The sequence below is a fragment of the Mauremys reevesii genome, linkage group 14 (assembly GCF_016161935.1).
Source record: "Mauremys reevesii isolate NIE-2019 linkage group 14, ASM1616193v1, whole genome shotgun sequence".
NCBI lineage: Eukaryota > Metazoa > Chordata > Testudines > Geoemydidae > Mauremys > Mauremys reevesii.
The window spans coordinates 29,378,037-29,392,402 of record NC_052636.1 but is presented as its reverse complement, the minus strand read 5'-3'; positions in this window follow the sequence as shown (position 1 = coordinate 29,392,402).

Below are 14,366 nucleotides of genomic sequence, written 5' to 3'. Positions count from 1 at the left end.
AGAGCAAAAATCTGTGATTTCACCTCACAGTGTCTGATAAGTGGCTAGAAAGTTATCACAGTGACTGGGCCTGGCCGGGGAATGTCGGGCAGTGCTTGGAGCCAGGATTCTGGCATAAGCTAATCAGGGAGAAGAAGCGAGGTCAGGAGCAGCCCCCAGAGCCCCAGCCAGCCCCACCCCAGATATTCCCTGGGACCCAGCCCCAGAGTCCCTGGCCAGGGACCTCAGATACCCCTCAGAGCCTCACCTGCCAGAGAACCCCCACCAGACCTTCATTGCCAGGTTGGGAATCCCCAAGGGTTCCCCACCAAGACCCCAACAGCCAGAGACCCCCAAAGGGACCCCACTGGGAACTCAGTCCCTCACTGACTGCCTAGGACTCCCCCCCCACCAGCAGGATCTGCCCTGCTCTTTGCCTGGCACCCCCTCCGCCCCCCTGCGGGATCCCCTGATGCTTTACAGGGGCACCCCCTGGCCTAGCGCCAGGGATTCTCCCACACACACTCTGTGCACTGGGCACGGCAGCGATCCCAGGAGTCTGCCGGGGAAGCCCAGACAGAGCCCCTGGCACAGCACCAGGCTCCCTCTAACCCCCTGTCCCGCCTCCCCAAGAGACGCCCACACCTGCTGTTCTGCAGCCAAGAGACCCCCAGCGATACCCACCTCCAGGACCCACAGCCTCAGGGCTGGGCACATCACAACCACCCCCTGAAACCCCAAATCTCCAGAACCCACCAACCTCACTAGGGTACCCCCTGCCCAGCCACCCAGAGGCCTCCCCCCACCACAATCCCCCTTCAGCTGCTATCTCCCCACACAGCCCCAGCCCCACCCAGCAACACTGTTACCTCACAGTGCCTGAGAAGTGGATAGAAAGTGACCACCGCCCCCTGCTGGCCAGTCACACAGGCAGAGGGAGCCCCGGGGGATGTCTCTGGAACTGGAGTATGGAAGGCCTGGAGGGACAAAAATGGTAAGAAATGTCCATGCCTATCACTAGCAAATAATGGCCACCCTGGATCCACCCCAGAGGTGGCTGCATCTTAGCACTGCGGGAAACAACCCCTCACAGAGGCCATTTGCCATGGGGCTTGGGATACTTCTGGACCCACACTGCACTCAGAGTGACCTCCTCATCCTGTGCCAGGTGAACAAAAGAAAAGGGTCCAGCCAACTCTCCCGTTACCTGCTGGGAACCACTGATCCCCAAACAGGGGGAGGCCTCTGGCTTTGATGGGTATTAAATATCTGGCTGGTCTCTTTCTTCGGCAAACATTTTAACAGAGGTAAAGGAGGGAACAAATGATTCACAAAGGAGACAGGAAAGATGATCTCTGGGCAATTTAACCCCCTGCGACCTCCAGGATGGAGAAGAACTCAGGGCAACACGTTCCCTCGAAGGAAGAAGTTGCTGGGATTTAGAAACACAGGGAATAGCCCCAAACCTGAGAGGATTTTTAACTGACATTTGATAATGAGATAGAGAGGCAAAACCTGAGCTTTGAGAGCAACGTTCAGAAATGAAAGAGAAAGGGTGGAAATCTGAGAGATTTTGGATCCATTTTGCAAATTAGAGAGAGGAAAGTGGAAAATCAGAGGGATTTTATATCAGTTGTTGATAGGAGGCAAAATCTGAGCGTTTCACATCAATATTTGATAAATGAATAAAGAGGAAATGGGAAACATTTGCAAACATTTTATATCCAGGTTCAAGAATCTGAGAAAAGGTGTAAATCTGAGATTTTGTTAGTATTTTATAATTAGAGAGACAGGGGAAAAATCTCAGGGCATATTCAATTAGAAATAGACAACTAGAGAGCAGTGGGGCAAACGTTTAGGTTATTTTATATGAATCTTTGAGATTTGCAAAGCAAATGTGTCACAAACTGTGTATTTGATAACATGAGAGAAAAACATCAAGATCTGAGGGGATTTTATATTGTTGTTAACGAACTAGTGGAAAAGGGGGACTGTTGGACTGGATTTTATACGACTGTCCAATACATAAACACAAAGTAATGGTTCCCCCCACCCCCACCATTGCCATGGGCAGCAGGGAGCCCTTTGAGGTGCTGATTAAAAGGGCAAGGGAGGGGGAGCTGGAAGGTCCCTGGATGAGGGAAAGGGGCAGCAGTGGGGGACGGGCGGGTGACTGGCAACTGATGGTTGGGGGCAACTGTGCTGGTAGTTAGGGGGCAACAACTGGGATTGGGAAACTGGGGTCTGGGCAGTCCCCATGGGGGACACGTGCGCCTCCCTTCCCTGCCCTGGCAGAGACCCGGCATCTCCTAGAATATCAGGGCTGGAAGGGACCTCAGGAGGTGTCTAGCCCAACCCCCTGCTCAAAGCAGGACCAATCCCCAACTAAATCCCCAAATGGCCCCCGCAAGGAGTCAGCTCCCAGCCCTGGGTTTAGCAGGCCAGTGCTCCAACCACTGAGCCATCCCACCCCCACCCCAGGGGCAGCCATGGGCTGGGGAATGACTCAGGGCGACAATTTCCCACCTAAACAAGGACAAATCGCTGCAGATCAAACGGGTGGGAAAATGCCCCTCACTAGAGAAGATTTTAAACTGACGTTTGAGACTCATGGGGAGAACGGGGGAAATCGGGGGAGACGGGAGAGCTGATCATTGGAGGGGATGGGGGGGAAATCGCCCCAGATTTTATAGCCCGTGTGAGACACTGAGCGAGAAAAGGGGCAGAACTAGAGAGAATTTGTATCGGGGCGAGAGGCAAGTGGCACAAACAGGGACAGGATCCAATTAACTCACCTCCCCCCTTCGCCCGCCCGCCACTCCCCCCCCCCGGGAATTTCCTGGCTGCCCAGAGACAGTTCAACCCCCACCCCCGCGTCCCACCGACCTTCACCCCTACAACTCCAGCTTCTCCCTCCTGCCTGACACCCCCATCTCCCCCACACCACAGGGGATCCCCGCCAGGCCCCAGTCTCTGCCCCCAAATCCCACTGGGGCTGAGGCAGCTCTGAGGCTTCTCCCAGGTTCCCCGGGGCAGAGTCACTTTCCTGCCCAGCCCCAGTGCCCCCCCCCGGGGTCTCTCACTCCCCGGGGGGCTCCGTGGGAGGCTGGACACCAGGGATGCAGGACGGCAGGAATGGCGGTGACAGGCCTCCTGTTCCTCAGTCTCACGGCGGGACCCAGGGGGTTCGTCGCTCTCCGGCTCGGGAGCGCTGGGAAGACCCGACCGTGGAGGGGCCGTCGCTGGGGGGGGGGGGGCGGCCCCGCGCAGGCGCTGAGCACGTCCTTATATCACTTCTGTGGCAGGAAAAGTGCTGAGGAGATGGAACGCTGAGGGCTGGTTTTGGCGGGAAAACCCGGTTTGGACTGGTTTGAGCCTGTCCCCTGATGGTAAACAAGTCCCCTCTCAGAGCTGGAGTCCAGGGGTCAATAGTTCATATGCTCCAGATTGGATCTTATTTTAAAGCCAGTGATTTACCTCATAAACATCTTATTAACCAACTAATTGAACCTATTAAACAGTTTATACTTCTTACACCTAACAATGAGATACAAAAAAGGAACACAGACAAGCCTTGTCAGTAACAGCTAATGTCCCAACTCTGCGCTTGTTGCAGGGCTGCTGCTCAGGGATGGGAACCTCCTGGCACTCCAGCCTCCAAAATCACTCAGGCTGCACTTTCTGCAGGTGCTGGCTGAGTGGGGCATGAGAATTGGTGGCCTCTGCTGCAGGTGATGGGAATCTCAGGTATTTAAAGCCATGGCCTAGAGGAGGGAAGTGCCTAACTCCAGAGTCTGCAGCTGCCTAGGTTCAGGGCTGAGGATTTAGAGTCCCTAGTGCTGCAGTTGCAAGGTTCAAGCATGCTCAGCCCTGGCATTGCCACCCCTCCTGCAGCTAGTAGCTGCAGCTGGCTAAGGCTGGCCTCTGGGAACTGGCCCCATGGCTGTAGCCAGAGAAGCTGCAGGTGGCTCTGTGACTCCTGGGGCCATTAAGCTAGAGCAGCTAAAGACACTGGAGTTCACCTCAAGGAACAGAGGTCACCAGTAGGACAGGAATGTCAGGGGGAGCAGGGAAAGAGGGAGCAGGTCAGGCTGGCAGAGGGAGCTTCCAGCTGGGTGGGAGCATGTCCAAAGTAGAAAGGAAACAAGCATGGGGAGAGGTGGTGGTGACCAGGTAGCAGACTAGCATGTAGATGGGAGCAGAGGGAGAGAGGCTGGTGGCTTCAGATTCCCAAGGGCTAAGTCCTGACCTTGGGGAGATGGTGTTTGCAGGTGGTTGGCTCACATGGCAGGATGGCTGCTGAGGGGGGGATCTGTCAGAACTGATCAGGTGTCTGCTGGCTTTAGAACTCTGAGCTGAGACTAGGACCACCTGCCGTGACTGGTGACGTGGGGGGTACTGGAGACATGGCTAGAAAAGGTCTGAATGAGGAAGGAGATAAATCTGTGGGGAGTTTCCTTGATCACTATGAAAGTTCTGCTCACTGTGGACACTGGTAAACCCACATGGGTGTACAGCTCAATGAGAAAACCCGGGGGCTGAGGGAGCCGTGTATGGCAATGCTTATAGTCATGTAGGGGTGTGTGATCAAAATGAAAAATGTCTCTGAGGTTCAGTACTGGGTATGCTATGGCACAGCCCCACCAGGCCCATACTCGGAGCCCACAGTGACTACATAGGGGCCTACAAATATGTTTGGTACCAGGAACCACAGAAGGTTAATCCGGCCCTGATTGCCTGAGCACTATTTCAGCCTCACATTTTTGGGTGGACCTCCCACAGTGGGAGCTGCAGAGCCCTCCCCCGCAACACACACACACACACCTTCCTCCTGGTGTTGGGAGGAGAACAGGAGAAAGAACAAAATAAGTAAGAGAAGAAGAGAAAAGAGGGAGGGATGGAGGAAAAGGTGAAACACAAAGGACAAACACTAATGTTCCTGGTGATTCTAAGGGACAAAATCCCAGGTGCGCAATAAAATTCTGCCTCCTTAAGCTCATCTTTTCCATGCCTAGAATTCAACTCTCACCAGATGGATCAGACTGAACAGGTTTCAAACCCCCAGGAGGCTCTTACCATCTAAACAGGGACGGCTGTTTTCTAGTAAAATCACTACAAGGGAAGGAGAAAACTCGAAAGAGGTTCCTCCTGGCGCTCACGTCCGTGAACCCGAATACTCTCTGTCCTCAAAGAGAGACCTGGAGAAGGAGACTTGCTGCAGCAAAGCCACAGGGGTCTCTGAGGTTTCCCTCGCCCTGTCCTGCCCGGCTGATGTCAGCATCTCTCTGTGAGGTCACCACCTCCCCACCACCTTGGACCAATAGGCTGAGGTCCTGCCAAAGGCCTTTGTGATGTCACTGCCTCACCCCTCCCTTGCTGTGCCAATGTCCTGCCCCTGGCCAGGCACTTTGGAGGTTTGAGCTACTCCCTGTGGTTCACCCCACTCCAGGAGCGTTCGTTCTAGGCAGAAAGCCGGCTAGACAGGGAAACATCAGACGCTGCTCCCAATGCTGCACTCAGTTTTTCAGAAATTAGTCAACTTTATGGCCAGAAGAGACCATTAGAGCAGGCCTGCACAACTCGTAAAGTGGCGAGGGCCACATTCCTCCAAAGAAAACAGCCGAGGGCCGAAACCTTCCAGCCCCCAGAAACACCGCCCCAGGGCCGTCCAGCCCTGCAGAAACACACCCTCCTTCCCCAGCGCCGCCCCACCAAAACAGCTGTGGGCCAAAAAGGAAGGTTGGGGCTGGCGAGGTGATACTTTATTTTAAATCAACCAGGGGCTCCCAGCTGAAGAGGTGGCTGGGAGCCCTCAGGGTCAAATTAAAGGGCTCAGGGCTCCGGTAGCTGGGGGAACCCGGCAGGGTCGGCTGTAGGTTTTTGCTGCTCCAAGCAAAAAAAAATATGGCTGCCCCCAGTCCCAGCCCTCGGCTCCCCCCTGCACCCCCCTGCTGCCCCAATCCTCGGCTCGCCCCCCACTGACCCACACCCCCTGCCGCCCCAGTGTTGGGCTTCCCCTTTCCTCCCCACCAGTGCCCTCCCCGCTGCTGCCCCAGCACTGGGCTGCCCCCCACCAGTGCCTCCCCCCCCCACACACGTCCGGCCGCCCCAGCCCGGGGTCACGGGTAACACGCGCCCCGGGGGGGGGCTTCAGCAGGGATTTTGGATGTGCACAAAACACAGACAGGATTGGTTCCCATATGGTTACAGAGCTGCAGTAAAGTGGAACAATTTTCAGCTTGTGTGATTGGAGGATATCTGGATGCATATTATAAGACTGTCCTCCATAAATGAGGAAAAGTTGAGGTGCCTTTATTATTCTTTTGTTCCACTCTTTCTTTCTATGGGAATTTGCCAATGCAATATCACTGTCTTCCTGAAACAAACAAAAAGGCAATGGCTGTTGAAAATAGCAATTCCAGTGCTAATAAGCATTTCTTGCTCAATTTTATCCTGCCTTTTCTACAGCAAGTTACAGCGGATCAATATATTTGATTTGGGAGAAATGAAGTAACAGCTGCCCAAACTGAGCTTGAGCACTCCTGAATTTTGAGGTGTTCAAATCTGGAAAGCAGGTGCTGGGGGGGCTCCATGGGGGAGCATGGCAGCAACTGTCTGGAGCTGCACGGAGCCAGACACACTGGTCTGAGTGGCACAGTAAGCGGTTTGGGGTTGAAGAAGGGTAGGGGTTCGGGCGGTCAGTCAAGGGACAAGGAACAGGGGGTTGGATGGGGCAGAGGTTCGGAGGGCAGTCAGGGGACAGGCAGCAATAGGATAGGCATGGGAGTCCAGGAGGTTTATCAGGGGACAGGTAGGGGTGGGGTCCTGGGGAAGTTGGGTGGGGGCTCAGGAGGGGCAGTTGGGAACAAGGAGAAGGGAGGCTTAGATAGGGGCAGGGGTCTCGGGAGGGGTTAATCAGGGGACAAGGACCAGTGGTGCTTAGATAGGGGCTGTGGGGTCCTGGGGGGCAGTTGGGGCAGGGGTCTGGGGAGGGGGTAATCAGCGGCCAGGGGCTGGGATTCAAAGGGCTCTGGGCTGCTGGCAGCCGTGGGAGCCCTCAGCCCTCTGACTCCCGGCCGCAGCTGGGATTCAAAGGGCTCTGGACTGCCCGCAGGCGCGCGGGAATTTAGAATCTCCCGGCGGGCCGCACAGTGAGGCTCCACGGGCCGCATGTTGTGCAGGCCTGTGATAGAGGTATATATAAAATCATGAGTGATGTTGAGAAAGTAGATAAGGAAAAGTTATTTACTTACTCCCATAATACAAGAACTAGGGGCCACCAAATAAAATTAATAGACAGCAGGTTTAAAACAAATAAAAGGAAGTTCTTCACACAGCGCACAGTGAACTTGTGGAACTCCTTACCTGAGGAGGTTGTGAAGGACTATAACAGGGTTTAAAAGAAAACTGGATAAATTCATGGAGGTTATGGCCATTAATGGCTATTATCCAGGATGGGTAAGGAATGGTGTCCCTAGCCTCTGTTTGTCAGAGAGTGGAGATGGATGGCAGGAGAGAGATCACTTGATCATTGTCTGTTAGGTTCACTCCTGGGCTGCTTCTGCTCTACAACTATAATTGTCTTTTACACCAAAATCACTAACTTGAGCACCCAATTCCATGTACAGTCTTAGTGGATGTAAGGCACAGGTAACTTTTGCCTCAGGGTAGCTTGTTGCCATCAACCCTCTCTCCCGCACCTGGAGCTGATGAAATTCCTGGCTGGAGGGACACACGCTCCTACAAGTCAAAAGGAAAGAAGCTGATAGAAAAGATCACAGGACTGACCCCAAAGAAGGGTGAGCTGCAAAAGGCAGAAGCAGGCAACTCATCCGGCAGAGCTGAGAGACCACAGTGAAGATGGTGCAAAGTTCACTATATTGGAATTAGCAAATGTGATTTTTTTTTAAAACAAATCTTTGGGAAGCCCTAATAAAGGCATTTCTTACAGTTCTCTCCCATTTGGATTTTCTAATATCTAATAGGGAATGACATCTGATTGAAGCTTTTCCCAAATGCAGAGCATGTACAGGGTCTCTCTCCACTGTGGCTTCTACAATGTCTGACAAAATCTGAGTGCTCAATGAAACTCTTCCCGCACTCAGAGCATGTGCAGGGGATCTCTCATGTGTGGATTCTCTGGTGTGTGATAAGGTTTGAGCGTCGATTGAAGCTTTTCCCGCACTCAGAGCATGTGTATGGCATCTCTCCTGTGTGGATTCTCTGATGTGTGATAAGGGCAGAGCGCTGACTGAAGCTTTTCCCGCACTCACAGCACGTGTAGGGCTTCTCCCCTGTGTGGATTCCCTGGTGTGTGATAAGGTTTGAGAGCCGACTGAAGCTTTTCCCGCACTCAGCGCATGTGTAGGGCGTCTCTCCTGTGTGGATTCTCTGATGTGTGATAAGGTTTGAGAGCAGACTGAAGCTTTTCCCGCACTCAGAGCACGTGTAGGGCGTCTCCCCTGTGTGGATTCTCTGATGTGTGATAAGGTTTGAGCGCCGACTGAAGCTTTTCCCGCACTCAGCGCACGTGTAGGGCGTCTCCCCTGTGTGGATTCTCTGATGTGTGATAAGGCTTGAGCGCTGATTGAAGCTTTTCCCGCACTCAGCGCACGTGTAGGGCGTCTCCCCTGTGTGGATTCTCTGATGTGTGATAAGGTTTGAGCGCTGACTGAAGCTTTTCCCACACTCAGCGCATGTGTAGTTTGTCTCTTCCAAGTTGATTCTCTCATGTGTAATAAGGTCTGAGAGGCTACTGAAGTTCTCCTCTGGCCTCTGCTGAGTCTCAGAGGCTTTTACTTTTTCTCGGAGTGCACGACTCCTGGAAACATTCCCTTTGGGTCTTCCAGATAATGTCCCATGTGGTTCTCCTTGCTCAGCATCTTCCTGCTGGGGTTTCTGCTCCTCATTCTTACGCACCATCCTATCACCTGATGGGAGACAGAGAGAATCCAGACATAAGTCACTCCCTGTGCCTGAGAGAAAAGAAATCACAGAGACAGGAATTTTAAAAGGGATGAACAAACCAAAATATGTGCAGGAGAGATCAAACCTATCAGGAGCTGATTTTCCCCAGAGGAGAGAGGAAGGGATCAGTTTTGGTCTGCATTTCACCAGAACATGGAGGGGGGAAAGTGGGATCAGGTAGGGATCTGCTGCCAGTTGTTAGTCAGGATAGGTGGGAAGCCATGAGTGACATCTACCTAATTATTCCACATCTGCAGGGAACAATCCTGAACTTGGAGAGCTCACAAGGTCTTTGTAGGGCATCCCGAATGTTTCATGTATTCACGGACAGTTTTTGACTTGCTTTAACCAAGTCCTCACCTGTGCAGGCAGCTCTTGGAAGCACTTCTTTCTCAGAACCCTGGAGGTCCAGGACCCATGGCTCTTCCCCTCGTTCCAGCTGTGAGACCACATCAGGTTTGGAATTTAGAAACCCTATGCCAGGCAAAGAAAACAAGGGAGGTCAGTGGAATTTGTGGGATACTTGTCACAAAGAATATTCCATGGTTTTAAGCTCAGATCATTTTTAAGCAGTAACATCCCAAGACCAGCTTCCTTGGCTCCAAGTGGCACGAGAGTTATTATTATTATTAATCATACGCATTACCTTAGTGCCTAAGGACCAACTAACAGTGTGTCTCCATTGTGCTAGGCACAGTACAAATAGTAGAATAGTAGATGGCCAGTGCTCTGAAGAATTTACAGTCTAAATAGACAAGACAGACACAGCATGGGGGAAGGGGTAGACCCCTGTTAGAATGGCGATATTCAGGCCTGCCTGCAAAGCCTATATTTTAAGAACTTAGGTGTATTTTTATCACTTAGCTAGTTACAGGAGTATGAAAACAAAGAATCAAAATAACAGTCTGCCTGTGTCTGGGCCTTCTTTCACTAGGACAGCCTGAGGCCTTGTTCTTAGGCTAAGGCCTTTGGCTCAGCACCAGGGGCAGCCATAAGCTGGGAAGCGAAGGGTCACATCCTCACATCCCAAACCAGTCACACTGAAATAAGGTGCTATTGGGCTGTTAGGAACTCGATCCTGTCCAGATCTTAAGATGGTTAAAGAAACCTTAATTTGATAGCATTCTGTCTGGCAAGAAATCCCTTATCAATGGTTGTGGTTGTGAAACCCTCATTTCTGTATTGTTCTATCTTTATGGCCACCACTTTTACATTGTTAATCAGTCTGGTTCTCTAATTAATTATACAGGAGAGAGAAACAATGTTGCCAGGTGTAAGTTAATTAGGGTAGTGGTTTATAATTGGTTAGAGCAGGAGTAGGCAACCTATGGCGGCACACGAGCTGATTTTCAGTGGCACTCACTCTGCCCAGGTCCTGGCCACCGGTCCAGAAGGCTCTGCATTTTAATTTAATTTTAAATGAAGCTTCTTAAACATTTTAAAAACCTTACTGACTTTACATACAATAGTTTAATTATGTATTATAGACTTATAGAAAGAGACTTTCTAAAAACGTTAAAATGTATTATTGGCACATGAAATCTTAAATTAGAGTGAATAAATGAAGACTCAGCATACCACTTCTGAAAGGGGGCCGACACCTGGGTTAGAGAATTATGTCACAATATGTTAGAATTGGTTAGTTAAATTTCAGCACAATTACTGGTTAAGGTATAGCTGAGAATATTACTCTATAAATGGGGTCAAACAGGAGGGGGGGAAGGAAATTGGAATAATAGAATATCAGGGTTGGAAGGGACCTCAGGAGGTATCTAGTCCCACCCTGCTCAAAGCAGGACCAATCCCCAACTAAATCATCCCAGCAAAGTCTTTGTCAAGCCTGATCTTAAAAACCTCTAAGGAAGGAGATTCCACCACCTCCGTGGGGAACCCATCCCAGGGCTTCACCACCCTCCTAGTGAAATAGTGTTTCCTAATATCCAACCTAAACCTCCCCCATTGCAACTTGAAATCATTACTCTTTGTTCTGTCATCTGCTACCACTGAGAACAGTCTAGGCCTGGTCTACACTGGGGGGGGGGGGAGTTCGATCTAAGGTACGCAACTTCAGCTACGCAAATAGCGTAGCTTAATTCGTATACCTTAGTTCGAATTAATTACCCGTCCTCACGCCGCGGGATCGGCGTCCGCGGCTCCCGAGTCGACAGGAGCGTTCGGAGTTCAATATAGCGCGTCTAGATGAGACGCGATATATCGAACTCCGAGAAATCGATTGCTACCCGCCGATCCGGCGGGTAGTGAAGACGTACCCCTAGATCCATCCTCTTTGGAACCCCCTTTCAGGTAGTTGAAAGCAGCTATCAAATCCCCCCTCATTCTTCTCTTCTGAAGACTAAACAATCCCAGTTCCCTCAGCCTCTCCTCAGAAGTCATGTGTTCCAGTCCCCTAACCATTTTTGTTGCCCCCCGCTGGATGCTTTCCAATTTTTCCACATCCTTCTTATAGTGTTGGGCCCAAAACTGGACACAGTGCTCCAGATGAGGCCCCATGAATGTTGGTTAGGGGGCGAACGGGAACAGGGACACAGGCAAGGCTCTGCAGCATCAGAGCTGGGAAGGGAACAGACTGTATCGGCGTATAGAGATAAGCCCGACTGGTGTGAAGGGCTTTGGAATATGTAATCTTATAGGTGTAAAAATTGTACAGACTATACCACCCTGTGACATCATCAACGAAGTGCCCATTTGTGCCTGGGTAGGGGCCCTGCTCTGGGAGGGAGGGTGCAGCAAGGACTCAGGATCGGTGGCCGGGGTCGCTGTGCATAGGAGATGGGGAGGTTATGTGAGGAGGGGGGTAATGAGTGGGAGAGGGAGGTCAAGTGTTAAAATAATAATATTTGGGGAAAAAATGTATAATAAAGTGAAACTGAACAGAAATAAAACTGGAGTGGAGGCTCTAAAGCAACAAGGCTTCGGTAGGGATTTGGGGTTAAAGGTCTGGGATCCCCCACAGCTCCAGATCCCCAAAACTCTCCTCCCTCCCACTGACACACCCAGCCCACTTCCTGGGTGCCCTTCCTCCACACTCCCCTCCCCTTCTTCCCATTACTCTCAGACAGCACCACCTCCCGGCACCTTGGTAGCTTCTTGTATTTTCTCCTCGTCTCTCACAACCTCCTACCTCCCTGCTGCTGCTTAGCTCTAACCCTGCACACACCCGCCCCATGTCCTGGCATATCTACTACCCCCCGTCTCCGTCCCTCCCACGGCTCGCTTATCCCTTCACCCATGGGATCCTGAACGGCAACATTACACACTCTCCTAAAAGAACTCATCTGACTGTCACACAAGCCAGGCATGAGTCACACACCTATTTACTCAATTTAGAATTCTACAGGCAGCATATTTTCCTCTTAAAATGAGGAAAAGGCATGAAAGCGACAGTTATTAATGTAGTTATGAATGTATTCAATAAGGATACATTCAATGCAATTTTAAAATGACTGACGGCACCAAAAAGGCACATGTCCAAAAATGATACTAGTGGGTGGGAGATAAGGCAAAAAAAGGGGGGGGGGGGCAAGGAAACTTGTCAAAATTTGTATGACGAACAAATGTATACAGTTATTACTACTCAGGTTCTTCAGAGACCCCACAGCTTCTAATAACCCAGGGGACAGGACTCCTTACCCAGCGAGGTCACCGTCTCATAGTTCTCCTGCATGACATCCCTGTAGAGGGCTCTCTGAACAGGGTCCAGTAGTGCCCATTCCCCCTTGGTGAAATACACAGCCACCTCCTCGAAGGTCACCGGCCCCTGAAAGAGCAAGAGTCCAACACTCAGTACCTGCTGCCCCACTCACAACCCCACTATTCACGGAACAGCAGCACCAGGTAAATGGAAGTTCTGGGAGGCACATGTTAACAGAGTCCCACCCCACCTTGCCTAGAACAGACAGGCAGCATCAGAGGGTAAAAAGAGAGAACCTTTGTGTCTCCCAGCTGACAGACAGACGCAGGGTCTTCACGTTTATCACATACCTACTAGCCAGAGCTTGATATAGGAGATGGGGCTGGCTCTGGACCCTACTAATGGCTCCCTGGTAGGAAACACTCTCCAAATAAAATATAAGGAAGAAAAGGGAAGTCAGTAGTAAAGAATATTAGTTAGAACAGGGGTAGGCAACCTATGGCACGGGTGCTGAAGGCAGCATGCAAGCTGATTTTAAGTGGCACTCACAATGCCCGGGTCCTGGCCACCAGTCCGGGGGGCTCTGCATTTTAATTTAATTTTAAATGAAGTTTCTTAAACATTTTAAAAGCCTTATTTACTTTACATATAACAATAGTTTAGTTATATATTATAGACAGAGAAAGATCCTCTAAAAATGTTAAAATGTATTACTGGCACTCAAAACCTTAAATTAGAGTGACTAAATGAAGACTTCTGAAAGGTTGCTCACCCCTGAGTTAGACGGTCAGAATTGTAGAAAATTGGTAAGGGAAGTGTGACATTATTGATATAAATTGGGACCATATAGAACATGGGTTGCAACCAAGGTCCTGTAGTGGCACCAAATCTGATGTAAAGGGGGTCGATATGAGGTGTCTAAGACCAGGTTATGGGTTGCTGGTTATGATTATGCTGTCTGTATGTATGTATCATTTTGTAGTTGAAGTTATGAATATTAGCTCCATACTGTCTGTATTTCAAGCTGGTGCTGTGCTTCTGGGAGACATCGCAGACAAGTTGGTGTTAGCTCTGCCTAGCCTGCTTGATGGCCCATTAAGGACCATCAGCTACACAACTGACCCATGGAGAGAAGGCAGACACCCCTTGTGACTCAGCAAAGTATGCAGGGACTGGCCCATGTGACCCCAGACTCCATTTTGCTGTAATTTTCCACAGTAAGGACAAAGAGGTTCTTACACCTGGAAAAGCCTATATAAGGCTAATGCCTCATCTCCATCTTTTCTTCAATCCTGCTTCTACCTCTGGAGGGACTTTGCTACATGCTGAAGCTCTACACAAGGGACTGATGACCCATCCCAGCGGGGGATGTTCTCCAGAGACTTGATTTGAACCTGCAGTTTATGCCACCACTGCTACAAGCCTGAACTAAGAACTTTGCCATTACTGTATGTAATTGATTCCATTTAACCAATGCTACCTCTCATCTCTACCTTTTTCCTTTTATGAATATACCTTTAGATTTTAAAGGATTGGCAACAGCGTGATTTGTGGGTAAGATCTGATGTGTATATTGACCTGGGTCTGGGGCTTGATTCTTTGGAATCGAGAGAACCTTTTTCTTTTATTGGGGTGTTGGTTTTCATAACCATTCCTCCCCGGGACGGGTGGCACTGGTGGTGATACTGAGAGACTGGAGTTTCTAAGGAAATTGCTCGTGTGACTTGTGGTTAGCCAGTGGGGTGAAACCGAAGTCCTTTTTGTCTGG